Source organism: Ambystoma mexicanum, chromosome 12 (genome assembly GCF_040938575.1).
Source record: "Ambystoma mexicanum isolate Mex_15411 chromosome 12, UKY_AmexF1_1, whole genome shotgun sequence".
Lineage (NCBI taxonomy): Eukaryota > Metazoa > Chordata > Amphibia > Caudata > Ambystomatidae > Ambystoma > Ambystoma mexicanum.
In genome coordinates, this window is record NC_090936.1 from 605,488,812 (window position 1) to 605,516,225 (window position 27,414).

A 27,414-nucleotide genomic window follows, 5' to 3' on the forward strand; every position below is an offset into this window, starting at 1 on the left:
TTCAGAAAGCATTCAAACATGGCATGGGTTACAAGCCAATGAACTATGCCCAGTCACTTGACATTTCAGTAGTTGAAGACTATGAAAGTCAATGTAAATCCCCATATACAGCTGGTAATACCATAGCGTCTGTCAAGCTCAAAGTCCTTCTGATGCAACATGACATAGTTTGCAAGCAGATGAAATAGGACAACATTTGCCCGATTCTGCCGTGGCTCAAGTCTATATAGACCCCCATACAACTAATAGCAGCAAGACCATCATGAGGCATCGGTCTCAAGCCAAAAAAGGCCCACAGTCACCTGTGCCTTCCGTAATTCAAGACTAGATCGGCCCTACTAAAAAACAACTCACGAAAGCCCAGAGCTTCTATGTTGCATAGTCTTTTGACAAATAGATCCTAAGCAATCATTCATTATCATCACTCCTGTATAATACTATACCCGAAGATGTTCCGTTTGCCCCAAAAGCTTACTTAGTTGAGACACAATCCAGTAGGGAAAAGGAGGCCTGTCAGCAGAGTACATAAGGTTCAATGTAGTGTAAAATAAAGTTTATTGCAAAACTGCTTTTAGCAGTGCAGAGGTTAGGGTACTTACGAGAGAATTGCTTGAGTCCCAGTAAATGTGGCTTTAGATTGTTTTCACAATCTTACTGTATTAATCCACTCATCCATCTGTAGGCAGGGGTCCGCTATTTAGTTCATAATAAAAACCATGTACACAAAGAAGAAACACTGTTTATTACAGCTGGGTGAGCACAAATCAAACAGAACAGTGGATTAGCTCTGATCGAGAGGCTGACATCGGAATGGACTACAATGAATGGTTTTATAACAAGAAATACAATAGTCTGAAGTTCAGAGAAACGCTTGCAAGTTCCTCCTCGATAGTTACTTTAATTAGTGAGGTCATTAGTGCAAGCAGTTCAATGGTTACCATCACCTCACATCCCCATGTGGTAACACATTGTATTCACAACATGTTGTTATTAATGAAGCAACATTTGTGCTGACCGCTGGAACTTGAATACACTGCCATTGGTCAGCACCATTGAGAAAGGGACACAAGATACCCTGCAGCTGGTGGGAAAGGGGACATTCACACGATACCTGTTAGATAATGACCTTTGCAAGCCCTGTGGTAGATACTTTGAGAGTTGGCCACCTCATCAGAGGTCAGAAATGTACCATCTAATTGGTCCTCCCAGGAATGCCACTCCATCCAGTGTTCCCTTCCCACAGCCACCTGCCGATGGGCATCGGCAGTCATGTGACCAACACAGTGGAACAGAGCCAGCCTCCCTCCCTGCTGCCAGGCAGGGCGGCTCATTTGGCTGATCGCCCTGCAGTTACATCACCCAGTTCTGGTTGTGTTATTTCCCATATGACAAGTAAATCAAGCCTCTTCCACCTTTGCGCATCCCCGTCATTGTGGTCACAGGTTTTAAATTTAAAGTTTCCAGCTCCAGCGCGCCCCGAGGGATTTCCCACTATGCACATTTGTGATTGTGCTATTTGAATCCCTCCCCTCCTTTTGCTAATCATAGAGTAGTGTGTTGTACCAAATTTACATGCCATGTATCATCACCCCCCCACTATTCCTTGTGAAGTCCTTTATACAGAGCGTCTGTGGATCCACGTATCTGTGTTACTACACCCTGTGTGGCCACCCCCACCACGCATATTCTTTTAATCCCGCCGTTGGTAGGTGCGCCCCCACTATCCGGCGCTGAATTAGCACCTTTAACACATACCAATACATCCATGTTCACCCACTCATCTATCCACCTATGTTCACCCGCTAATCAATCCACATATGCACCCCTCTTACAGTATTAATCCATTCATTCACCCAGCCACGCATATCAACCACTTATCAATCCAACCAAAAATATGTTTTTGCCAACTAATCCAACCATATTCACCCATGGGATGTTCACCGACTCATCCAACCACATAACCACCCATTCAACCACAGTCAACCCTTACCCAGCCATATTTAACCACTCACCATCTACATGTATCGACTCATCCATCCATCCATATGTGCATACATCCAAAACAACCTTGTTCAACCAGTCACATTTATAAAAAATAAATAAATAAAAAACAGACCGATTGGTTTATCCAATGATTAAGTCTGGTTTGGGCTGCAGAGGTACCATCCGAACTCAAGCAGAGAGAGATGAAAAACTCACATTCACCGAGTCAGCACCGATAAACTTCCACGTTGCCTGCTAAGTAAACTTAGCATCAACCCAGGCAGTACGTTTCAGTTGATAAAGAAAAATTTAGTTTTTTGCAACAGTAAGGATCACTTGATGGGAGAACTTTAAACATGTGTACAGACGTGCAAAGGGGAATTATAGTACGGCCAGAAATGCCCCATGTATCTAGAGGCACGAACACGTAAAGTAAACGTTCCTAAAGCAGTTGTGGCTTAATGGATTCTTGTCAAAGCTTTGGTACGCAGGGCAGTTTCACATTTCAATGAAGATCAAACACCTTTATATTCGAAATGCACTGGAGCCGATCAATGGTTTGAATAGTCAAAATATAACAAGTATAATGCAACATGAGGGTAAAACGAGGATTAGACTGAAAAAAAAAGGTTCAATTTGCATGAACGCTTAGACAAGCATACTGCTTCAGTTCCGCTTAGGTTTCAGAGGACTTGGGCAACAAATACTCAGTATTGGCTCTTGATGAACAATAATGCATACTGGAACTTGTAGTAATGAACCCCAATGAGCCTAAAATACCAATTAGAATGGTTCTTAAAACATAAATCGCACGTGCCCTCTTTAACGAATAGCCTAGTTGTACAACAAAGCATGGGAGTCTAAATAAGGCACTAACAGTTTGTTCAATACAAAGTGCACATTACCTTTAAGAAACCCCCCCCCCATCCCTCCACCCCCGCGGGCCTTTGAAATCAGACGTACACAACAGAAACATTTGATCACAATTCAATTGCGGTTTAAATAATATACCTGGAATTATGTTTTAATCCGCCCCCATTGAGAACCGATTGGAGTTTGCAGATTTTAAGCAGGAACGGAGGTTGGGCTAATGCATTTCCCAAAATGTTGTGTCTACCCTAGCAACGCTCCGCCCCTCTTCATCACGTGAGCTGCACGTTACGTGCACCCATCTACGCCTGTGGTTTATGCTCGCTTCAGCCAAAGTCCTCACAGTACCTCACGATCCTTGCAGGAGCGGGAAGGCAATAGTCAATTAAGCGAGCATCATGGTTTAGAGGTGAACACTTCCCAGATCGAGAACGAAGGCGAGTAACCACCGCAATGTAGGCAGTTCTGAGGCGAATTTGTGGTAAACCATTTACCCATTGAGGCTTACATCCCCTTGCACAACAGTGAAATACGTGTGGGTGATTTGTCCTTTGCAGGTGTGGGGAGTATTTTGTGGATTTATAGGAGTGATTTGTCTTGCGCATTGTTGCCATATGTTATGGCAGACTGGGGGTGCTGTCCCGCACTCGCGAAGGGGTCATATAGCAGCATAAACCTCAACCTCTCGAGGTGGGTGAAAACACACAATTCAGTTTTAGGTGGGTGTTGTGGGTGGGTCAACTCTTTTTGCCAGAGAGCGTCATGACCTTGTCATGATGCCTCTGTAATAAAAGGGGCTCTGCTGGCATGTAAGGGCAGTGCAGCAGAGCCCCAGGAAGCGGCAACTTGTGTCAGCGTGTGGTTCTTGGGGGCTGTGGTTTGCCACGTGATCGTGGCCTACTTGTGCCGATGTAGCCTGGGTGATCCCAGGTCCGAGCCTCCTTTGTGCTGGGTTCCCCCAGCCGAGGTCACCAGTCTGGTGGACCGGACCGTGTGGGGTGATCCCTACACTTATATCGCTGCGTGCCTGCAGTTCCTAGAGTCGCGTCGGAAGGTCCCGACGCCTGGAGTGGCCCGCCCCAGTGACCGGAGGCGGGTCACCACATTGGCGACGAGGCGGTCCGGGCCCATACCCATTAGGGTGTGGGTTTGATGGAAGCGTGCGGTGTCGGTCGCGAAGGAAGCCACACGCGGAGACGCTCCGGCCCCGAACGAAGAGAGGGGGCGGGGCCATCTCTCTGCCGGGCCCACAGGGTGCGGGCAAACATGTACGCTCCCGGGTCGCGGCAGTGAGTACTCTGGACTTGAAGCAGTGCTTGGACAAGGATAAGAAGGCCCATAGTCAACTGGGCCTGGGGAAAAAAAAAGATAGAAGGGAACAAACGGTTTTTCTTTTCCTCGTGCTGCTGTGGAAAGCCGATCGGGTGGCCTGCGAAGCGGCCTGGAAAGGAGGTGTGGCCTCCAGTGGCCCAAGGCCGCCTCTCCCAGACATCAACAGGGAGCGGCCTGCATGGGGCGTGGCCAGAGTGTCGCGCATCGTGGTGACAAAGAAAGGGGGAGGAGCCATCTCTCCGCCTCGCCCGCGAGGGGGGAGGAAGATTCCAACACCTGGGTCGCAGCGGTGATTAGCCTGGGCAGGGCCGGGGCCACCATGAAGGAAGGCCCATTAATACCCGGGCTGAGAAGAGAGGAAAGTCATTTTTCTTTCAAATGTGGACCCCTGAGGCTGGCCAGGCGACCCAGAGGAGGGGCGAAGAAACAAAACATCAACCCCTGCCGCAGGCCACATTTTTACCAAGCCTGAGGGTAGCGGCTCCACACGGAGTGCTCGTGCTCCCTTGGGGGACCTCTACGCTGGGTGAAACCGCTGAGGTCCCGTTCAGGGAGCGTTTCAACGGGGCAGGCCCACCTTGACACCTCTGCTCCCATCCGCATCCCCAGGGGGTAGCGGCTGCCCGGGGAGCAGGTGGATGCCGCCAAAGGACCTCCCCACAAGGGGTCCAGCTACCTGAGGCCCAGTAACTACGGGCACCCCTCAACACAGGTGACCGGATCCGGCATTGTGCACAGCATCCAGCATGTTGGAGGACGAAGGGACATGTCGAGGTCAGCTCGCACCAATACCCCATTTCGATGTCCTGGGTGCGCCTGCAAGTCTGGGGGCCCGGTGGGCAGCCTGGGTGGAGAAACTGGAGTTGTACTTCGACACGGTGGAGACCAAGGACACAGCCAAATGCCCAACACTCCTGTACTCGGCCGGACTGGCTGTTCAGAGGCTGTTTAAGACACTAAGGCCAGCAAATCAGTCCTACGGTGCAGCCATCGCGGCCCTGAACGTGTACTTCCGACCCATGATCAACAGGGACTACGAACGGTTCAGGATGAGGTGCGCGAGGCAGGAAGAAGGGGAGAGCCTTGATGCATTCCACGGCAAGTTGCGTGGCATTGCACTGTCTTGTGATCTGGGAAACTTAGAGGGGGACGAAATCAGAGCGCAGATCATCTACGGCTGCAGCTCCTCGAAACTACGCAGGCAGGTTCTGAGGGACCCGACGTTGACCCTCGATCGCATACTAGACCTCGGCCAGGCCCAGGAACTGGCAGAGGTGCGGGCCTTGGTCATGGACTCATCCAGACATCACCTGAAGCTGGAAGCACCCATGCAGCGGGTCAGGCTCGAGGAGGTGGCAGCTGTCGGCAAGTGGCAAGGAGGAAAACCGATGAGGAGGGGAGACTGGCCAAGGAGAGACCCCAATGCCATCATATGTCATAAGTGCGGGTGGGATCTTCCACACCCGCAGGACAGCCCGGCGAAAGGACACATCTGTGGAAGGTTTGGGAAAGCAGATCACTTTGCTCTGGTGTGTCTCGCCCCAATTCCAGGCAGCATGGCGGCGACATCGGGAGGGAGTGAGCTGAAGGGGAGAAAGACCCCCAGAGTGGCGGCGGTCCAGGTGGCAGAGGGTCCCAGAGGAACACACTACAATATCGGAGAGGAGGAAGATGAAGAAAATGTATTCTTCCTGTCCTGCAGCAGTGCCAGTGGCCAGTTTGATCCCGGAATCTTCTGAGCCCAGGCAGCCCGGGCCCCGTGGTGTGCGGACTAGAACACACCTGTTGTTTGCAGTGCTAAATGTTTGTTTTCAGTAGCTATTAGGTGGTGCTCGGACTGGAATGCACCCAATATTTGCTGTGATGATGTAGGAGTACAGTGGGCGCGTGGACTGGAATGCACCAAGGGTAATCCAGTAGAGGGTTCCCGTCTTTGCAGAGGGTTTTGTTTTGTTTGTTTATAATAAAGGAGGGATGTTGTGTGTGGGTCTAGTCTTTTTGCCAGAGAGCGTCATGACCTAGCCATGACGCTCTCTGGCAAAAAAAAGGGGCTCTGCTGCCACGCACACGGCAGTGCAGCAGAGCCCCAGGAAGTGGCAACTTGTGTCTGCGTGTGGTTCTTGGGGGCCGGGGTTTGCCACGTGATCGTGGCCTACTTGTGCCGGCGCAGCCTGGGTGATCCCAGGTCCAAGCCTCCTTTGTGCTGGGTGCGCCCAGCCGAGGTCACCAGTCCGGTGGACCGGACCGTGTGGGGTGATCCCTACACTTATATCGCTGCGTGCCTGCAGTTCCTAGAGTCGTGTCGGAAGGTCCCAACGCCTGGAGTGGCCTGCCCCGGTGACCAGAGGCGGGTCACCAGAGTGGGGGAGAGTCCATTGAAGAGAATGGAAAGATACAGAATTTGGCAGGTGTGTGAATACTTCCTCTGATGGGTGACACCCACCAAAAGCGGTTGAGTTGAGAGGTATTTGGCAGTCCCTCTTCCTCTGTAATAGTTCTGGCGCAGCGTGCAATGAAACATGGATGCAGGAGTCCGGGATGGTATTTGACTGGCGCACGGGCAGCCGTGCGCACCTTTTATTAACTTGGTGACACATGTACTGCACACGTGACTTCCCACTAGCCCAGGAGAGGCTTAAATCACAACATCCCATGCCAAGGGTAAAACATTAAAGCAATGACAAAACGCAACATGAGAATGGTGTCAGATACATGCAGTACCGTTATACACACATTTTGAGTCAGGCAGTTGATATGGGGTGGCAAATGCATTGGAACAACCTTAATACACAGGGGAGGTGGGAACTCCCCCAAGCAACAAAGTGCACAGTCTCTCTGTCCCCTTTAAGCCTGCCAATGAGGTGCGGGACCGCAGCTATAAAGATACATAACATCCAGGACAATTTTTTAAAGCATAATGACCACAGACGGGAACCCAGCATTCAATGCACATAACTACTCCAACCATTTTAAGCATTCGGAACAGGGCAGGACGCCAGCTAAACCTCGAGCACACGCCATTGTCTGTTGGGAGCGGGGCATGACCGGCTCCTGACACGCTGGGGCTGCATGACTGCTGACGCCCCTACAAGCAAATCTTATTGTCCAGGACTAGGAGCAGGGCTGGCCTTAGGGCAGGGAAGGGGGGGAGACCGCCCGGGGAGCCATAGCCTCCCACCACGCCAGCTTGGGGGAGTGTTTCGAGGGCTCCCCTGACCTGGCGTGGTGGGATTAGAGACGCGGCAGGCGTCCTTTTTATGGAACAAAAATACTGTTCAAAATGGCCACATTGGAAAGGGAAGGCGGTATCCCAAACGGAGCCCCTATTCCCTTTCCATGGCGGTCTCGCGCATGAAGAGGATGCAGCAGTGGCAGTGAATACCACTGCCGCAGTGAGGTAAGTGGGGAGGAGGGATAAGTTAAAAGGTATCCAGGGGTGGGGGAAAGATGCCGAGCAGGAGAAGCAGCCATCAGCGGCTTGGAGTGCAGCCTAACATCGGAAGATTCAGCCCATGTTCTTAGCCTCCTGATTGGCTGGCTCCCCCACCAAGGGTGCTACTAATATTTTAGGATTCATACATTTTTAAATGTCAAGATTACTGCATATAGCAATAGTTATTGAAATACTGCATTTGGGAAATCAAGATACTATTTCTGGCCCGCTACCTCTGTTACTATTTCTGCACACCCTAGGATTTACCTCTGTTAATCCAGTTGCACTGTAACTTATGTAATATATGTAATTAGAAAGACGGTTAATATGCTGTTACTGTAAATTCTCTATTGTAATTTTTTGTCTGTATTTTACTGCAACCTTGTACAAATTGCGCCCTGATGCCTCCGGGCCTGATGGTTTTGCGCGTTATAAATAAACAAATACAAATACAAGATTAAATAACATTATTAATTCAAATGAAAGAAAAATAACACATTGCCATCTATGTCTGGTAATACCACCAGGGCAACATATCAACACACTAACAGTTTTACAAAGAATAACTTATAAATAGTTGTCTGTCAAAAAGTAAATTTTTCAAGCCTTAGTGTTCAATACATTTTTATATACATATATACCATGTGTAATGTGACAAAATTGCCGGATTCACTCACTTCTCCCCAGGCCAGAGCCTTTCCCTGGGAGGCTAGGGAGGTGAACCTGCTATGAGATACCCTCCCTAGGGGTAGAGGCAGAGGCAAGCGGGAACTCACCGTTAGAGACTCGCCCCTTGATATTCACTGGCGTTGTTTAGCACTATCATTGAAGGACTCTATACCCCAATTAATAGATCTAAAACAACATCTTTAGTCAGGAAGATGGCCTTTGCTTTTATGTCTTGGAATAATCAGGAAACTTGAGTTACTGGTCACCTAACTTTTGACAGCTATGATACTACCAATGTGGCTGGCAAGGTTCCAGGGAGACACCGGGGGGGGGGGCCTCATCATTGCCACCAAAAACGGTCAGGGTATGAGGAAACTGGATGAATGGAAGATCTCTTCATGGATTTTAGCGATGTCTTTGGATGTTGATTCCTTTATACAGTCTGGACCATTACTATTAATTAATATTTACTGCAATCCAGCTAATATAGATTGTATCCTGATACGTTTAATTTATAATTTAATTTATATAGCGCTGCGAACCCTCAGGTATCTGAGCGCTGCTTATTATTACTCACGGTGTGTGGTGCTCATTTATCGACCTTGGAAGGATGAAAAGCTGAGTTTGACCTTGCCGGGATTCGAACCTGCGTCAGCAGGCTCTGCACAGATGTCAAAGCGAGCGCACTACTCGCTGCGCTATCGGACCGGTATACATTTAAATGAGAACGTGGAAGAATGGTTAGTAACATACCCTAGTGGTAAAATCATTTGTGCAGGAGACTTTAATGCAGATTGCAATACAGATTGGTCTCAGACATTGACCTAGCAATATCCATGGATGGACCTCATGATGTATTGACCCATGTGATGGGCCGTAGAAACCGTAAGAAGTTTCAGGGTGCTAAATGGCGCCAAACCCTGGAAGGTTGGGGCTTAAATAGAATGGGGGTGATGATGTTACGTCGACAGCTAGGGGTCTATCTTCCACTATAGATTATATTTTTATCGGTGAAATACTAATGGACAGATCCAGCAAATTCAATATACAATTGAGTACTACAAGTGACCATGTAGTCCCGAGTCTAAATTTCTCCTGGGATGAATATATGTATGTAGAAAACGTATTTACCATCTGTTTAGAAACGAATATTAATGGAAACCGGCAAGTCAGAATAAGCATAACAGTGACAGATTTTCATCCCCTATGTTGGTAGACTTTCTAGAATCTACTTTGGAAGTGAAAAAAAGCAAATGTTGCATAAGTGACATTCAAGAACATCTTAAGGTTATGATGTCCAAATTGTTATGCAGTGGTATTAGAACTGTATCCGATAAAAAATGGCACATGCATAAACCTATGTTTGATCCTCAGGTTCAAGCCAACAGACGGGAGACCCCGTAAAAAGATCAGGATCATTAAGAAAGAATATGAGGAGGGGGAAATGGCAATTGCTAATACGTAAAGTGAAGCAAAGACAAAGAAACTGGATATTATTGTATAGACATGAAATGTACCAAAGGGATGGCAAAGCTATGATGGCTGCATTGGGGGATAAGTCGAGTATAGGCTTTTGGTCTATGATAAATCAGTTGGAAAACAGAAATCGTGGAATACAAATGAATCCAATCCCTGCCCTAAATTGGGCAAATAATTTTGAGTCTATATGCGGCCAATCACACAAGGAGTATAATTGGCAAGAATACATGAACCAACAATGGGATATTGAAATCTCTGCAGAAAGTGTAGAGCGATCAATATCAAGAGCCAGTGTCTCTCGTGTGAGGGTTCCAAATCAGTTGTCTAATGCTTTGTTTAAAGTAAATGTAGATCTCTGTTGTAATATTTTGTGCACACTATTTTTGGATATTGTATACTCCAAACAAACACAGGAGTCTTGGAAAACATCTTATGTATTTCCAATTTATAAAAAGGGCCTGAGAAGTAATCCCATCAATTATAGACCTATTGCAATTATGGACGCTGATGTAATGCTTATCTCTGGTGCCCTGCAGGAGTGCCTGGTCCGGACTGTCGGAAGTGGGCGTGGAACTACCTCTCTGGCAGGATGCTGAGTCCAAAACACTCTTTCTCCCCTGCGACGCTGAATGGCAACTGCCCAGCGTGAAGCGTGGTTGATAGTGGTTTGGTGATAATCTTGATATGGTGGTGGGCTGCTACTTGGAAGGATCTGCAATGTAAGAGAAGGACGTGAGTATGCCATGTGTACCCTAGACCCCCCCACCTCCCTGTGATTCCCAGAATTGGCTGGGTGAATTGTGGCTCAGGCTCACCTTAGGAATGGGCTGTGAGGCCTGAAGGTCTGCATCCGGCTCCAGTTACTTCACTGGATGTGGCCCAGGTCTGATGTGGCACTCAGGATGCAACTTTGTGCTTTGTTGAGAGTAATGTTCTTGAGGGTAATGTTCTTGCTCTGTTATAAGCCTTTAACGTTCTTGCACTGGGCTTTAATGTTCTTTACAATGGGTGCTTTAATGTTCCTTGTAATGCTTGCTTGTGCTTTCAAGGTTGCTGCTTTAATGTTCTTGCTGCAGCAATGTTTGTGCTGCTTTAATATTATTGTTGTAACAATGTCAGTGCTTTATTCCCTTTCCTAGGTGTGCAGTGGTCTACTGAGACGAGTGGAAGCGGCGAGCAGAATTGTCCCAACTCGCCAAGGCTCTGTGCGACCTCAGCACACATGGAGCGTAGAGCGGCAAAGGTAAGCAAGGCGAAGGAGGGGGGTGCAAGGTCGGGTTATTGCGCTTGTTTGAAGCTTGCTCACTGCGTTGTTGCAAGAGACGGTGCAGAGGCTACGAGGAGCGGGTGCTGTCAGCTGGAGTCCTGGAAGCGTAAGGGTGCTTCCAGCGTTGCGGTGAGATCAGCTGTTAATGGAATGCAGGGTCCAGGCGAACCCGGATGACGGCTGCGTTCGTACGGTTAAAGCAGGTAAGTTTAAACTTCCAAGGAGATGCGGGCGGAACCGCATGTGGATTTCTGGGCTTGCTGGTAAACGCTACGCTGCCTTCCCTTGCAGCTGTCATGAACTTCAGAACACGCCCCTTTTGGACCTCCTGGTCCTCGTCTCAACGGGGCTTGCATTCTCTAATACTCCCAACATGGTCACCCAGCGCTAATACCCTTTCTCGCTCCATGCGCTGGACGTAACATACTCTATTTATAGACCACACCTTCTGCGGCTCTGTGCGTCTCAATGCTATTGCAAGTAGCTATCAGACATGTGATCCGTAGCTCGCGGTATTCTTTCTCTGTCCTTGTGTACCTACCCGCTCCTTACCCCTTCCTTTCTTCCTGTTTCCTTGACTCGTGTGCTAGTTGCACTCATCCTAGATCCTTGGATTCCTGGATTCCACGTTCCCGGAACTGAACGCGCCCTGGAGTCGGAAGAGAGACTCTAGCCTCCTTAGTTAAAACCAGGACCGTCCGTAAGAAGGCAGCGACCAAGGACTCCATCAAAGAACGGACCCAGGTGATGTTAGGAAAGATTTCGTAATTGTAGGTAATTTTCCTTCCATGTGGCAACCCCTAAACTTTTTGCTGTTGTTTTTCACCTTGTTCTTGACTTTGCCAGAGAAGTGCAGCCTTCTGCCGCACTCCTCTGGGCTTTCGCTCCTTTCTTACGGGGAAACTGACATGCCATTAAGACAGTCAGTACCGGGGAACGCTGTTTCCCGTAGTTTCTTTTATCATGTTGCGGCTTTCATGCAACATGACACGAGGGCACTGTAAGCTAAGTTACAGCTCTCTTGGGTCTCTAGCCTTCTACAGGCCCTAGATACTCGTTTAGGATTGTATCTGATCGGTGCAAGTAATTCAGGGACGGGAATGGTGGCAGCGATCGTTTCTTTGTATTTTGAGCTCCTTTTGGCGTTCTAAGTGCGTTTTCCGCGCTTAACCCAAAATGGTGGCCTGGCTCCCAATATGGCCAGACCACGAGGCTCCTTTGTCCTGTCCGCTGACCGTCTTGCTCCCTTCACCTTCCCCAGGTCGAGCCGACCCGGGGCCTTCCTTATTTGGGCATGTACTTTCCCGCGAAACACGGATGCTTTCGCGGGCTTCTACATGTCTTGTGTGTGCCTCCAGGATGTGGGCTGGGATGTCTGGTCCCAATACACATCCTGGGTGCCAGAGAGTCTAGGGTGGTGTGAATGCCTGGGACCACCGTGGTCCGTGATTGGTCCACGAATGGTGTGAGTGTTGATGAGCGGATCTCCCATTGGGTCCCCTCCGTTTTGGCGCGAAGGGAACCGTGGATAAGAGGGGGCTGGAAACACCACTACCATGTCGATCTCCTGAGTTCTCACGAACGAAGGAATACAGGAGCCAAGTATCCTGCAACCACGAGGCTGGACCAAGGAATCGCTGGTGACCCGCTGAAGGACTTCTCCTCTGCACTGCTGTCGCCTTGTGAAACCCTTTTCACCTTTGATCGAACCAGAAGGCCTGTACTGGTACTTCGCCCCTTGGAATAGCGGGAACAGCTATTCTCGGCATCTTCACCATCTCCTGCCAGTAAGCCTTCGGAAGCGTCTCTGGGCCATCCAGCTGACTGACCAGCTTACACGGGAGTCTTGCTCTGTAACCGCCGCCAGGTTGTGTAGTATTTCGAGTCCTGGTCACTCTCACACGCTTCGTACACTTGGCGTTCCCAAGTCTGAAGTGAGTAGTGTACATTTGGCTCAAATACACACGGCTGCCCCGTTGCCCTGCTGTGGTAACAAACTGTGCGGGTTTCTTCGATTGGGACGTCTTTTTACTCAACACGACGACGAGGCGTTCCCTGCTCTTCTGAACCTGCCAGCTGCTGAAACTGACGCGGAGAAGCCTGGGACTGCTTGCATCGGGGACCGGTGAGTAGCATAGCTAGGATCTGGTCACCCTCCTGCAGGAGCCCATTGCTTTTCCCCGCTGTGTCAAACAGCACCCTTTTTCGTACTCGCGCTCTGCTTCTGCCCACTGTGGAGGCTGCGCTTGAGTCGCAGAACTTGTTCTTCTTCTTTTGTGCACTGAACTGCCTGATTTCCCCCGAAGAGCTTCTCCTTTTGCCCGTTGGCACCAGCGTGTGCAGGTACTTTTGAGCACAAGGCTCCACTCTTCGCAGGGCTCGGACTTCCATCTAGTTAGGTGCCTCTGAAGGCGAACTGGGTCTGAGCATTATTTCGCACTGCCTGTCTTCCTTCCCTTTTAGGTGGACTACCCATTTCATGCATCTAATGCTTGAGACTGACGTATTTGTATATATATTGTGTTGATATGGTATGTGTTGGTTTAGTATCGTTATATTGTGATTTTCTCGCTACAGTCATTGTTTTAAAGGCCTTGAAATAAATGTGTATATATTTTTAATATAACAACTGTTTGGAGTAGTTTGTAAGTGATCTTGCTTTGTGTGCTCATTGCGGGCTTTCAGTCACCCTCACCCCTCTTGAGACCTAGTCTTGACCGCCGCGATCGCTACCTTGATTGGTCTGGCTCGTCCAGAGGTTACCCTGTTCCAAGTAATTAGGTTGGCCTTCTGAACTTCTGCGCCACCAGGACAGAGTTCAGAAATCCGTCTTAACAAATTGGTGTACAGCGGTGGGATACGACTGAAGGTATCCAGTGTTGCGCACGAACTAAGGCATTTCAGGTTATTCCAACCAGGACACGTAGTGAATTGTTGTAGTATAACTTTAAAAAGGCCATAGTCCTATCTAACAGTATGGAAACAAATACCTTGTTAACTTTAAATGCTTCCAAATCAGAAACACTGAAAAAGATGTGGGCGGAGAGAGGTGTTTCCTCTCAAGGCACGAAATTGGAAATGATCCAAAGAATCGTGGCGTGGCAAGAAGCGCAGCTTGACGCTATAACTTCTGAGGACAGTGCGGAAGGTGGTGGGGCTGCTCTCACTGGTAGAACCGACTGTTCTGCCGCTGCACTGATCCATCGCGACCACGAGGACAGGGAGGACGAGATGTCTAATGTTTCCTCTGCCAGTACTGATGGGGAGGCTATGCTTGAATTCAAGAAGCAAGAGCTGCGGTTTAGGCAGCAGGAGCTTGAATTCAGCATAGCCAAACTAAAAATCGAACAGGCAGAAAAACAAAAAGACAGGGATCACCAGTTGGAACTGGCCAAGCTTCAGTTTGCAAATGGGTCCAAGGGTCCTGGACATGGGTCTGGGGCCTCCTCTCATCCACGGTTTCCGAAAGATCTGCTCAGTGTGTATGAAGAAAGGAATGACATTATGGACTGGCTGAATGTGTTTGAGTATGCATGCGAAGTTCAACAAGTTGACAATGCTGATAAGATTGCATGGTTACTCAGCAGACTGCCCCATTCTGGCTGTAGTGCCATTATGGAAATGTCGAAGGCTGAGCGAGCTGATTTCGCAATGTTAAAGCAAACTCTCATTTTAAAGTTTAATAATTCAATTATATTCATCCACTCATCCAAATACCACATTCACCTATGCATTCATCCTCCCACCAAACCATAATCATCCACTCGCCCAACCACATTAATTCTCTCATCCATCCACCTTTATTGACCCATACATTCACATATCCATCCACCCATAGGATATTCGCCAATCTTACTCTATTAATCCACTCATCCATCTGTAGGCAGGGGTCCGCTATTTAGTTCATAATAAAAACCATGTACTCAAAAAAATGGAGCACAAAGAAGAAACGCTGTTTATTACAGCTGGGTGAGCACAAATCAAACAGAACAGTGGATTAGCTCTGATAGAGAGGCTGACATCGGAATGGACTACAACAACAAATACAATAGTTGGACTAACAAGAAATACAATAGTCTGAAGTTCAGAGAAACGCTTGCAAGTTCCTCCTCGATAGTTACTTTAATTAGCGAGGTCATTAGTGCAAGCAGTTCAATGGTTACCATCACCTCACCTTCCCATGTGGTACCACATTGTATTCACAACATGTTGTTATTAATGAAGCAACATTTGTGCTGACCGCTGGAACTTGAATACACTGCCATTGGTCAGCACCATTGAGAAAGGGACACAAGACACCCTGCAGCTGGTGGGAAAGGGGACATTCACACGATACCCGTTAGATAATGACCTTTGCAAGCCCTGTGGTAGATACTTTGAGAGTTGGCCACCTCATCAGAGGTCAGAAATGTACCATCTAATTGGTCCTCCCAGGAATCCCACTCCATCCAGTGTTCCCTTCCCACAGCCACCTGCCGATGGGCATCGGCAGTCATGTGACCAACACAGTGGAACAGAGCCAGCCTCCCTCCCTGCTGCCGGGCAGCGCGGCTCATTTGGCTGATCGCCCTGCAGTTACTTCACCCAGTTCTGGTTGTGTTAATTCCCATGTGACAAGTAAATCAAGCCTCTTCCACCTTTGCACATCCCCGTCATTGTGGTCACAGGTTTTAAATTTAAAGTTTCCAGCTCCAGCGCGCCCCAAGGGATTTCCCACTATGCACATTTGTGATTGTGCTATTTGAATCCCTCCCCTCCTTTTGCTAATCATAGAGTAGTGTGTTGTACCAAATTTACATGCCATGTATCATCACCCCCCCCACCATTCCTTGTGAAGTCCTTTATACAGAGCGTCTGTGGATCCACGTATCTGTGTTACTACACCCTGTGTGGCCACCCCCACCACGCATATTCTTTTAATCCTGCCGTTGGTAGGTGCGCCCCCACTATCCGGCGCTGAATTAGCACCTTTAACACATACCAATACATCCATGTTCACCCACTCATCTATCCACCTATGTTCACCCGCTAATCAATCCACATATGCACCCCTCTTACAGTATTAATCCATTCATTCACCCAGCCACGCATATCAACCACTTATCAAACCAACCAAAAATATGTTTTTGCCAACTAATCCAACCATATTCACCCATGGGATGTTCACCGACTCATCCAACCACATAACCACCCCTTCAACCACAGTCAACCCTTACCCAGCCATATTTAACCACTCACTATCTACATGTATCGACTCATCCATCCATCCATATGTGCATACATCCAAAACAACCTTGTTCAACCAGTCACATTTATAAAAAATAAATAAATAAAAAACAGACCGATTGGTTTATCCAATGATTAAGTCTGGTTTGGGCTGCAGAGGTGCCATCCGAACTCAAGCAGAGAGAGATGAAAAACTCACATTCACCGAGTCAGCACCGATAAACTTCCACGTTGCCTGCTAAGTAAACTTAGCATCAACCCAGGCAGTACGTTTCAGTTGATAAAGAAAAATTTAGTTTTTTGCAACAGTAAGGATCACTTGATGGGAGAACTTTAAACATGTGTACAGACGTGCAAAGGGGAATTATAGTACGGCCAGAAATGCCCCATGTATCTAGGGGCACGAACACGTAAAGTAAACGTTCCTAAAGCAGTTGTGGCTTACTGGATTCTTGTCAAAGCTTTGGTACGCAGGGCAGTTTCACATTTCAATGAAGATCAAACACCTTTATATTCGAAATGCACTGGAGCCGATCAATGGTTTGAATAGTCAAAATATAACAAGTATAATGCAACATGAGGGTAAAACGAGGATTAGACTGAAAAAAAAGGTTCAATTTGTATGAACGCTTAGACAAGCATACTGCTTCAGTTCCGCTTAGGTTTCAGAGGACTTGGGCAACAAATACTCAGTATTGGCTCTTGATGAACATTAATGCATACTGGAACTTGTAGTAATGAACCCCAATGAGCCTAAAATACCAATTAGAATGGTTCTTAAAAAATAAATCGCACTTGCCCTCTTTAACGAATAGCCTAGTTGTACAACAAAGCATGGGAGTCTAAATAAGGCACTAACAGTTTGTTCAATACAAAGTGCACATTACCTTTAAGAAACCCCCCCCATCCCTCCACCCCCGCGGGCCTTTGAAATCAGACGTACACAACAGAAACATTTGATCACAATTCAATTGCGGTTTAAATAATATACCTGGAATTATGTTTTAATCCGCCCCCATTGAGAACCGATTGGAGTTTGCAGATTTTAAGCAGAACGGAGGTTGGGCTAATGCATTTCCCAAAATGTTGTGTCTACCCTAGCAACGCTCCGCCCCTCTTCATCACGTGAGCTGCACGTTACGTGCACCCATCTACGCCTGTGGTTTATGCTCGCTTCAGCCAAAGTCCTCACAGTACCTCACGATCCTTGCAGGAGCGGGAAGGCAATGGTCAATTAAGCGAGCATCATGGTTTAGAGGTGAACACTTCCCAGATCGAGAACGAAGGCGAGTAACCACCGCAATGTAGGCAGTTCTGAGGCGAATTTGTGGTAAACCATTTACCCATTGAGGCTTACATCCCCTTGCACAACAGTGAAATACGTGTGGGTGATTTGTCCTTTGCAGGTGTGGGGAGTATTTTGTGGATTTATAGGAGTGATTTGTCTTGCGCATTGTTGCCATATGTTATGGCAGACTGGGGGTGCTGTCCCGCACTCGCGAAGAGGTCATATAGCAGCATAAACCTCAACCTCTCGAGGTGGGTGAAAACACACAATTCAGTTTTAGGTGGGTGTTGTGTGTGGGTCAAGTCTTTTTGCCAGAGAGCGTCATGACCTTGTCATGATGCCTCTGTAATAAAAGGGGCTCTGCTGGCATGTAAGGGCAGTGCAGCAGAGCCCCAGGAAGCGGCAACTTGTGTCTGCGTGTGGTTCTTGGGGGCTGGGGTTTGCCACGTGACTTGTGCCGGCGCAGCCTGGGTGATCCCAGGTCCAAGCCTCCTTTGTGCTGGGTGCGCCCAGCCGAGGTCACCAGTCCGGTGGACCGGACCGTGTGGGGTGATCCCTACACTTATATCGCTGCGTGCCTGCAGTTCCTAGAGTCGTGTCGGAAGGTCCCAACGCCTGGAGTGGCCTGCCCCGGTGACCAGAGGCAGGTCACCAAAGTGGGGGAGAGTCCATTGAAGAGAATGGAAAGATACATAATTTGGCAGGTGTGTGAATACTTCCTCTGATGGGTGACACCCACCAAAAGCGGTTGAGTTGAGAGGTATTTGGCAGTCCCTCTTCCTCTGTAATAGTTCTGGCACAGCGTGCAATGAAACATGGATGCAGGAGTCCGGGATGGTATTTGACTGGCGCACGGGCAGCCGTGCGCACCTTTTATTAACTTGGTGACACATGTACTGCACACGTGACTTCCCACTAGCCCAGGAGAGGCTTAAATCACAACATCCCATGCCGAGGGTAAAACATTAAAGCAATGACAAAACGCAACATGAGAATGGTGTCAGATGCATGCAGTACCGTTATACACACATTTTGAGTCAGGCAGTTGATATGGGGTGGCAAATGCATTGGAACAACCTTAATACACAGGGGAGGTGGAACTCCCCCAAGCAACAAAGTGCACAGTCTCTCTGTCCCCTTTAAGCCTGCCAATGAGGTGCGGGACCGCAGCTATAAAGATACATAACATCCAGGACAATTTTTTAAAGCATAATGACCACAGACGGGAACCCAGCATTCAATGCACATAACTACTCCAACCATTTTAAACATTCGGAACAGGGCAGGACGCCAGCTAAACCTCGAGCACACGCCATTGTCTGTTGGGAGCGGGGCATGACCGGCTCCTGACACGCTGGAGCTGCATGACTGCTGACGCCCCTACAAGCAAATCTTATTGGTCCAGGACTAGGAGCAGGGCTGGCCTTAGGGCAGGGAAGGGGGGGAGACCGCCCGGGGAGCCATAGCCTCCCACCACGCCTGCTTGGGGGAGTGTTTCGAGGGCTCCCCTGACCTGGCGTAGTGGGATTAGCGACGCGGCAGGCGTCCTTTTTATGGAACAAAAATACTGTTCAAAATGGCCACATTGGAAAGGGAAGGCGGTATCCCAAACGGAGCCCCTATTCCCTTTCCATGGCGGTCTCACGCATGAGGAGAATGCAGCAGTGGAAGTGAATACCACTGCCGCAGTGAGGTAAGTGGGGAGGAGGGATAAGTTAAAAGGTATCCAGGGGTGGGGGAAAGATGCCGAGCAGGAGAAGCAGCCATCAGCGGCTTGGAGTGCAGCCTAACATCGGAAGATTCAGCCCATGTTCTTAGCCTCCTGATTGGCTGGCTCCCCCACCAAGGGTGCTACTAATATTTTAGGATTCATACATTTTTAAATGTCAAGATTACTGCATATAGCAATAGTTATTGAAATACTGCATTTGGGAAATCAAGATACTATTTCTGGCCCACTACCTCTGTTACTATTTCTGCACACCCTAGGATTTACCCTCTGTTAATCCAGTTGCATTGTAACTTATGTAATATATGTAATTAGAAAGACGGTTAATATGCTGTTACTGTAAATTCTCTATTGTAATTTTTTGTCTGTATTTTAATGCAACCTTGTACAAATTGCGCCCTGATGCCTCCGGGCCTGATGGTTTTGCGCGTTATAAATAAACAAATACAAATACAACATTAAATAAAATTATTAATTCAAATGAAAGAAAAATAACACATTGCCATCTATGTCTGGTAATACCACCAGGGCAACATATCAACACACTAACAGTTTTACAAAGAATAACTTATAAATAGTTGTCTGTCAAAAAGTAAAATTTTCAAGCCTTAGTGTTCAATACATTTTTATATACATATATACCATGTGTAATGTGACAAATTGCCGGATTCACTCGCTTCTCCCCAGGCCAGAGCCTTTCCCTGGGAGGCAAGGGATGTGAACCTGCTATGAGATACCCTCCCTAGGGGTAGAGGCAGAGGCAAGCGGGAACTCACCGGTAGAGACTCGCCCCTTGATATTCACTGGCGTTGTTTAGCAATATCATTGAAGGACTCTATACCCCAATTAATAGATCTAAAACAACATATTTAGTCAGGAAGATGGCCTTTGCTTTTATGTCTTGGAATATTCAGGGCTATGCCTGTCTCTACTGACAAAAACTATGTAATTATGTACATACTTTTCATATACTATTCTTGCAGGAAACTTGAGTTACTGGTCACCTAACTTTTGACAGCTATGATACTACCAATGTGGCTGGCAAGGTTCCAGGGAGACACCGGGGCGGGGGGCCTCATCATTGCCACCAAAAACGGTCAGGGTATGAGGAAACTGGATGAATGGAAGATCTCTTCATGGATTTTAGCGATGTCTTTGGATGTTGATTCCTTTATACAGTCTGGACCATTACTATTAATTAATATTTACTGCAATCCAGCTAATATAGATTATATCCTGATACGTTTAATTTATAATTTAATTTAGCATTTATATAGCGCTGCGAACCCTCAGGTATCTGAGCGCTGCTTATTATTACTCACGGTGTGTGGTGCTCATTTATCGACCTTGGAAGGATGAAAAGCTGAGTTTGACCCTGCCGGGATTCGAACCTGCGTCAGCAGGCTCTGCACAGATGTCAAAGCGAGCGCACTACTCGCTGCACTATCGGACCGGTATACGTTTAAATGAGAACGTGGAAGAATGGTTAGTAACATACCCTGGTGGTAAAATCATTTGTGCAGGAGACTTTAATGCAGATTGCAATACAGATTGGTCTCAGACATTGACCTAGCAATATCCATGGATGGACCTCATGATGTATTGACCCATGTGATGGGCCGTAGAAACCGTAAGAAGTTTCTGGGTGCTAAATGGCGCCAAACCCTGGAAGGTTGGGGCTTAAATAGAATGGGGGTGATGATGTTACGTCGACAGCTAGGGGTCTATCTTCCACTATAGATTATATTTTTATCGGTGAAATACTAATGGACAGATCCAGCAAATTCAATATACAATTGAGTACTACAAGTGACCATGTAGTCCCGAGTCTAAATTTCTCCTGGGATGAATATATGTATGTAGAAAACGTATTTACCATCTGTTTAGAAACGAATATTAATGGAAACCGGCAAGTTAGAATAAGCATTACAGTGACAGATTTTCATCCCCTATGTTGGTAGACTTTCTAGAATCTACTTTGGAAGTGAAAAAAAGCAAATGTTGCATAAGTGACATTCAAGAACATCTTAAGGTTATGATGTCCAAATTGTTATGCAGTGGTATTAGAACTGTATCCGATAAAAAATGGCACATGCATAAACATATGTTTGATCCTCAGGTTCAAGCCAACAGACGGGAGACCCCGTAAAAAGATCAGGATCATTAAGAAAGAATATGAGGAGGGGGAAATGGCAATTGATAATATGTAAAGTGAAGCAAAGACAAAGAAACTGGATATTATTGTATAGACATGAAATCTACCAAAGGGATGGCAAAGCTATGATGGCTGCATTGGGGGATAAGTCGAGCATAGGCTTTTGGTCTATGATAAATCAGTTGGAAAACAGAAATCGTGGAATACAAATTAATCCAATCCCTGCCCTAAATTGGGCAAATAATTTTGAGTCTATATACGGCCAATCACACAAGGAGTATAATTGGCAAGAATACATGAACCAACAATGGGATATTGAAATCTCTGCAGAAAGTGTAGAGCGATCAATATCAAGAGCCAGTGTCTCTCGTGTGAGGGTACCAAATCAGTTGTCTAATGCTTTGTTTAAAGTAAATGTAGATCTCTGTTGTAACATTTTGTGCACACTATTTTTGGATATTGTATACTCCAAACAAACACAGGAGTCTTGGAAAACATCTTATGTATTTCCAATTTATAAAAAGGGGCTGAGAAGTAATCCCATCAATTATAGACCTATTGCAATTATAGACGCTGATGTAATGCTTATCTCTGGTGCCCTGCACGAGTGCCTGGTTCGGACTGTCGGAAGTGGGCGTGGAACTACCTCTCTGGCAGGATGCTGAGTCCAAAACACTCTTTCTCCCCTGCGACGCTGAATGGCAACTGCCCAGCGTGAAGCGTGGTTGATAGTGGTTTGGTGATAATCTTGATATGGTGGTGGGCTGCTACTTAGATGGATCTGCAATGTAAGAGAAGGACGTGAGTATGCCATGTGTACCCTAGACCCCCCCACCTCCCTGTGATTCCCAGAATTGGCTGGGTGAATTGTGGCTCAGGCTCACCTTGGGAATGGGCTGTGAGGCCTGAAGGTCTGCATCCGGCTCCAGTTACTTCACTGGATGTGGCACAGGTCTGCTGTGGCACTCAGGATGCAACTTTGTGCTTTGTTGAGAGTAATGTTCTTGAGGGTAATGTTCTTGCTCTGTTATAAGCCTTTAACGTTCTTGCACTGGGCTTTAATGTTCTTTACAATGGGTGCTTTAATGTTCCTTGTAATGCTTGCTTGTGCTTTCAAGGTTGCTGCTTTAATGTTCTTGCTGTAGCAATGTTTGTGCTGCTTTAATATTATTGTTGTAACAATGTCCGTGCTTTGTTCCCTTTCCTAGGTGTGCAGTGGTCTACTTAGACGCGTGGAAGCGGCGAGCAGAATTGCCCCAACTCGCCAAGGCTCTGTGCGACCTCCGCACACATGGAGCGTAGAGCGACAAAGGTAAGCAAGGCGAAGGAGGGGGGTGCAAGGTCGGGTTATTGCGCTTGTTTGAAGCTTGCTCACTGCGTTGTTGCAAGAGACGGTGCAGAGGCTACGAGGAGCGGGTGCTGTCAGCTGGAGTCCTGGAAGCGTAAGGGTGCTTCCAGCGTTGCGTGGAGGTCAGCTGTTAATGGAATGCAGGGTCCAGGCGAACCCGGATGACGGCTGCGTTCGTACGGTTAAAGCAGGTAAGTTTGAACTTCCAAGGAGATGCGGGCGGAACCGCATGTGGATTTCTGGGCTTGCTGGTAAACGCTACGCTGCCTTCCCTTGCAGCTGTCATGAACTTCAGAACACGCCCCTTTTGGACCTCCTGGTCCTCGTCTCAACGGGGCTTGCATTCTCTAATACTCCCAACATGGTCACCCAGCGCTAATACCCTTTCTCGCTCCATGCGCTGGACGTAACATACTCTATTTATAGACCACACCTTCTGCGGCTCTGTGCGTCTCAATGCTATTGCAAGTAGCTATCAGACGTGTGATCCGTAGCTCGCGGTATTCTTTCTCTGTCCTTGTGTACCTACCCGCTCCTTACACCTTCCTTTCTTCCTGTTTCCTGGACTCGTGTGCTAGTTGCACTCATCCTAGATCCTTGGATTCCTGGATTCCACGTTCCCGGAACTGAACGCGCCCTGGAGTCGGAAGAGAGACTCTAGCCTCCTTAGTTAAAACCAGGACCGTCTGTAAGAAGGCAGCGACCAAGGACTCCATCAAAGAACGGACCCAGGTGAGAAGGGGGGAACTCCTTAATAGTTTGAGACGCCACCCGACCGAACTTGATAACGGCATGGAGGCCGTCGTTCAGGACCTGATGCGAGGCATGCTGGAACTTTCAACCGAGGTTCAAAATCCAAAGGCGGAAAACGCTGCACTCAAACAATTGGTCCTATCCCAGGATACTGCCACTAAAGAAGGGGTCCTGTTGGGCGGCATTGTTGACAAATATGATGGTTTGGCAAAAACCCTTTGCGGATTCCTGGATTCTTGCCTGGTCCACTTTACGTTTAAGCCCTATTACTTTTCGACTCCCAGGGCTAAGGTAGGTTTCATTATATCCCACCTTTCCGGCAATGCTTTGACCTGGGCTACACCCCTCATTAACTCCGGCGATGCCCTCTTGGATGATTGAGGGGTTCATACAGGCCCTTAAAAACATGTTTGACCGTCCTGAGCAAGTCTATAGTGCCCAGGAATGTTTGTTAGACTTTCAACAGGGCTCCCAGGATATGCTCACGTATGTGACCTGATTTAAACAATTGGCCAAGGAAGCCGATTGGTCCTCTGAGTTGAGTTTCACCCTGTTCAGGAGAGGACTGAACAATGAGATAAAGGATGAGATGGCCAGGGTGGCTCGACCAAACTCATTCCAGGCATTAATGGACCTAGCCATGCAAATAGACTTCCGCATCCAGGAAAGGAAGGCTGAAAAGAAGTAGTCCAGGGGAAATTCATCCAAGATGTCCTGTTAAAGCACAGTCATAAAGGTCACAAACCCAAGCTCAGTCACAGAACCAGAACCCATGCAGATTGGAGCCTTCCGTGGACCCATATCACCGCAAGAAAGGTTGAGAAGGATCCATACGGGCTTGTGTATGTATTGTGCTTCAGACAAACATTTGGTTAGGGAATGTCCTCTAGCACCTCCTCTGCGTTCGGGAAACGCCAGCTCCCGATCCTAGATGGAGCAGCGCTTCGGGAGAGAGATGTTTGCTCCACATCAATTCCATCCATGAACTCTCCTGGACAGAACAAACTGGTCATTCTCCAGGCATTTCTATCACCCTCCAAGAACAAGACCTATTCTGTTTTGGCCCTGGTGGACTGCGGAGCTATGGGGATCTTCATTGATCAAGAGTGGGTTGCCAGTCACCAAATACCTTACGAGGCACGAAGTACCATGCAGCCGGTGGAGGCCATCGATGGAAGACTCCTCAGTTTAGGGCCCATAAGCCTGCAGACCAAGGAGATCTGGCTCTCAATAAATCTTCATCAAGAGCTGATTAGATCCGATATCATTAAGTCAGCCCACTACCCCATGGTATTGGGTATGCCCTGGTTACAGAAACACAATCCGTATATCAATTGGATAGCAGGATCACTATTCCTTGGCTCAAAGTTTTGTATGACTCACTGTCTATTCCTGGAACCTTCGTCAACACCCCCTAAGGAACCATCTAAAGATCAAAAAACACCACTTATGGTTTCCAATATCATACAAGTCCCTGAGGCCTACCAAGGATACGCGATGTATTTTCGACTGCCATAGTCCAGGCCTTACCCCCACACAGACCTGAAGACTGCGCAATTGAAACAGATCCCTCAGCAGTGATTCCCTTCGGCAGGATGTTTATCCTTTCAGAACCTGAGAAAAAGGCCCTCAAAGAATACCTGGACACCAACCTTGAAAGCGGCACCATAAGACCTTCAAAATCTCCAGCAGGTGCTTTGTTATTCTTTGTCCCCAAGAAGGATACCCAGGAACTCAGACCCTGCCTCGATTATCACGGCCTGAATCAATGCACCCTCAAAGACCGGTACCCACTACCCTTGATATCGGATATCCTGGAAGCCGTGAGAGGCGCGGTAATATTCACCAAGTTGGATCCCCGGGGTGCCTACCATTTGATCCGTATCCGGGAAGGAGACGAGTGGAAAACCGCCATTAGAACACCCTTTGCCATTACGAATACCTGGTCATGCCAGTTGGACTAGCTAATGCCCCGGCAGTGTTCCAACGTTTTATGGATAGGGTGTTCTCTGACATGTTGTTTCTCTTCGTCATTGTTTATCAGGACGACATACTGATATTTTCCAAGGACCCTTTAAAGCATGAAGAACATGTAAAGGCAGTACTACAAAGACTCCGTGAACACCAACTCTTAGCCAAACCTGAAAAATGCTTGTTATGCGTTACTTCTGTTCACTACCTAGGATTCATCCTTAGTCCAGAGGGAATTGGAATGGATCCATCAAAGGTTAAAGCCATTTTGGCGTGGCCAGCTCCCACGTCCGTGAAACAAGTCCAATCCTTCCTAGGACTAGCCAATTTCTATCAGAAATTCATACCCACCTTTTCTGAGATTGTTCAACCGATGAAGGCTCTCTTAAAGAAGGACACCCCTTTTATCTGGTCAACACCGCAAGACACTGCGTTCCAGCGTTTGAAGGCCGAGTTTACACAAGCTCCTATTTTGGCCCAACCTGACACAAGCCAGCCAGTTCTAGTGGAAACGGATTCCTCTAATTACGTTATAGGACCAGTATTAAAACAGAAATTAGAGGACAAGCTGGAACACCCTATTGCTTATCTTTCACGAACCCTAACTCCAAGTGAAACACACTATTCCGTCCTGGAAAAAGAACTGTTAGCCATCCGCGAAGCATTCACTGAATGGCGACACCTACTCCTGGGCGCTAGACATCCTGTCCAAGTCCGTACGGACCATCGGAACCTTCAGATTCTGCAGTCATTGGCGTGTAGGAATAGTCGTCGGGCGTGTTGGGCCTACTTTTTTGCCCAGTACCAGTTCCACATCACTCACGTCCCTGGATCACATAACCTGATTGCTGATGCTTTGTCTCGACGTCCTGACTATGTAACCACTGAAGATAAGGTATATCCTGAGATGTTTTCCCCCACGATCTTCGTAGCTCAAGCAGTCAACCTCCTGGAAGAAATCCAAGCGCAAGCCCAATCCTCTGGGTTGTGGAAGGACATCTCAAGGAAAAACCAGTGGAATTTAAAGGCCAAGCAAGGATATTTATTCAAGGATAATGCACTGCTCATTCCTACACAGAAGTTACAACAGAGAATAATAAACCTCTGTCATGACACATCTCACTCCGGGCATCGTGGCATCACCAATACCCTCTGTCTCATACAGAGACAGTTCTGGTGGCCTAGAATGAAATCTGACGTACAGCACTACGTCCAGACTTGTGTAGTCTGTGCTCAAAATAAGCATGATAACAAGAAACCGGCGGGTCTTCTTCTGCAGCCTACACTGCTGACTAAGCCATGGGAAATCATCGCCACAGACTTCATAGTAGAATTACCACCGTCCCGAGGATATACTACCATCATGGTCACCATAGATCTGTTCACTCACATGGCTCATTTTACGCCGCTCTGTAAACTACCATCCTCTTCCAAACTAGCTGGAATATTTCTGGAACACATATTCCACCTGCATGGACTTCCTTCCAAGATCATATCTGATCGAGGACCTCAATACATTTCTCAATTTTGGAAACATCTCTGCCGGATTCTAGGAATTCAATGTGCCCTCTCTTCGGGATATCACCTTCAAACCAACAGAGCCACAGAACGTGCAAATAAGACCCTGGTCAGTATCTTCGATGCTTCGCCACCAAGGTCCAGGATGACTGGTCGCTCCTGATACCCGTTGCGGAATTCGCTTACAACAATTCCGACCATTCAGCACTCCAGACCAGCCCTTTTTATTGTAGTCAAGGGTTCCATCCATCGGTTTTATCCTCTGTCATTCCTCATCCTACACCAGTACCTACTGTTGACTCCTGGATCGAAACCCTCATCAACGTACACCAGGAGGCCAAGAAATACTTAGAAAAGGCCAGATCACAGAACAAGAGATATGCGGATTCCAAA

General features: G+C 47.6%; 2 protein-coding genes across 11 annotated transcripts in view; one reads left to right on the plus strand and one right to left on the minus strand.

Moving 5' to 3' along the window:
• The window catches only part of LOC138513882 (transmembrane protein 17-like), a 109,181-nt gene extending 91,851 nt beyond the window's left edge, over positions 1 to 17,330 (minus strand). Inside the window, exon 1 of one of the 2 annotated variants that reach the window (XM_069629015.1) lies at positions 17,251 to 17,330. The gene's annotated coding sequence lies outside the window, so the exon portion shown is untranslated. Of the gene's footprint in view, positions 1 to 2,994; positions 3,133 to 17,250 lie in introns of those variants that run through there. The other variant, XM_069629014.1, reaches the window with a different exon arrangement.
• A 79-nt stretch (positions 17,331 to 17,409) lies between these two features.
• Positions 17,410 to 27,414, plus strand: part of LOC138513884 (uncharacterized) — a 588,633-nt gene continuing 578,628 nt past the window's right edge. For 8 of the 9 annotated variants that reach the window (XR_011281837.1, XR_011281835.1, XR_011281833.1 and 5 more), the window contains exons 1-2: positions 17,410 to 17,545; positions 22,640 to 22,743. The gene's annotated coding sequence lies outside the window, so the exon portion shown is untranslated. Of the gene's footprint in view, positions 17,564 to 22,639; positions 22,744 to 27,414 lie in introns of all 9 variants that reach the window. The other variant, XR_011281838.1, reaches the window with a different exon arrangement.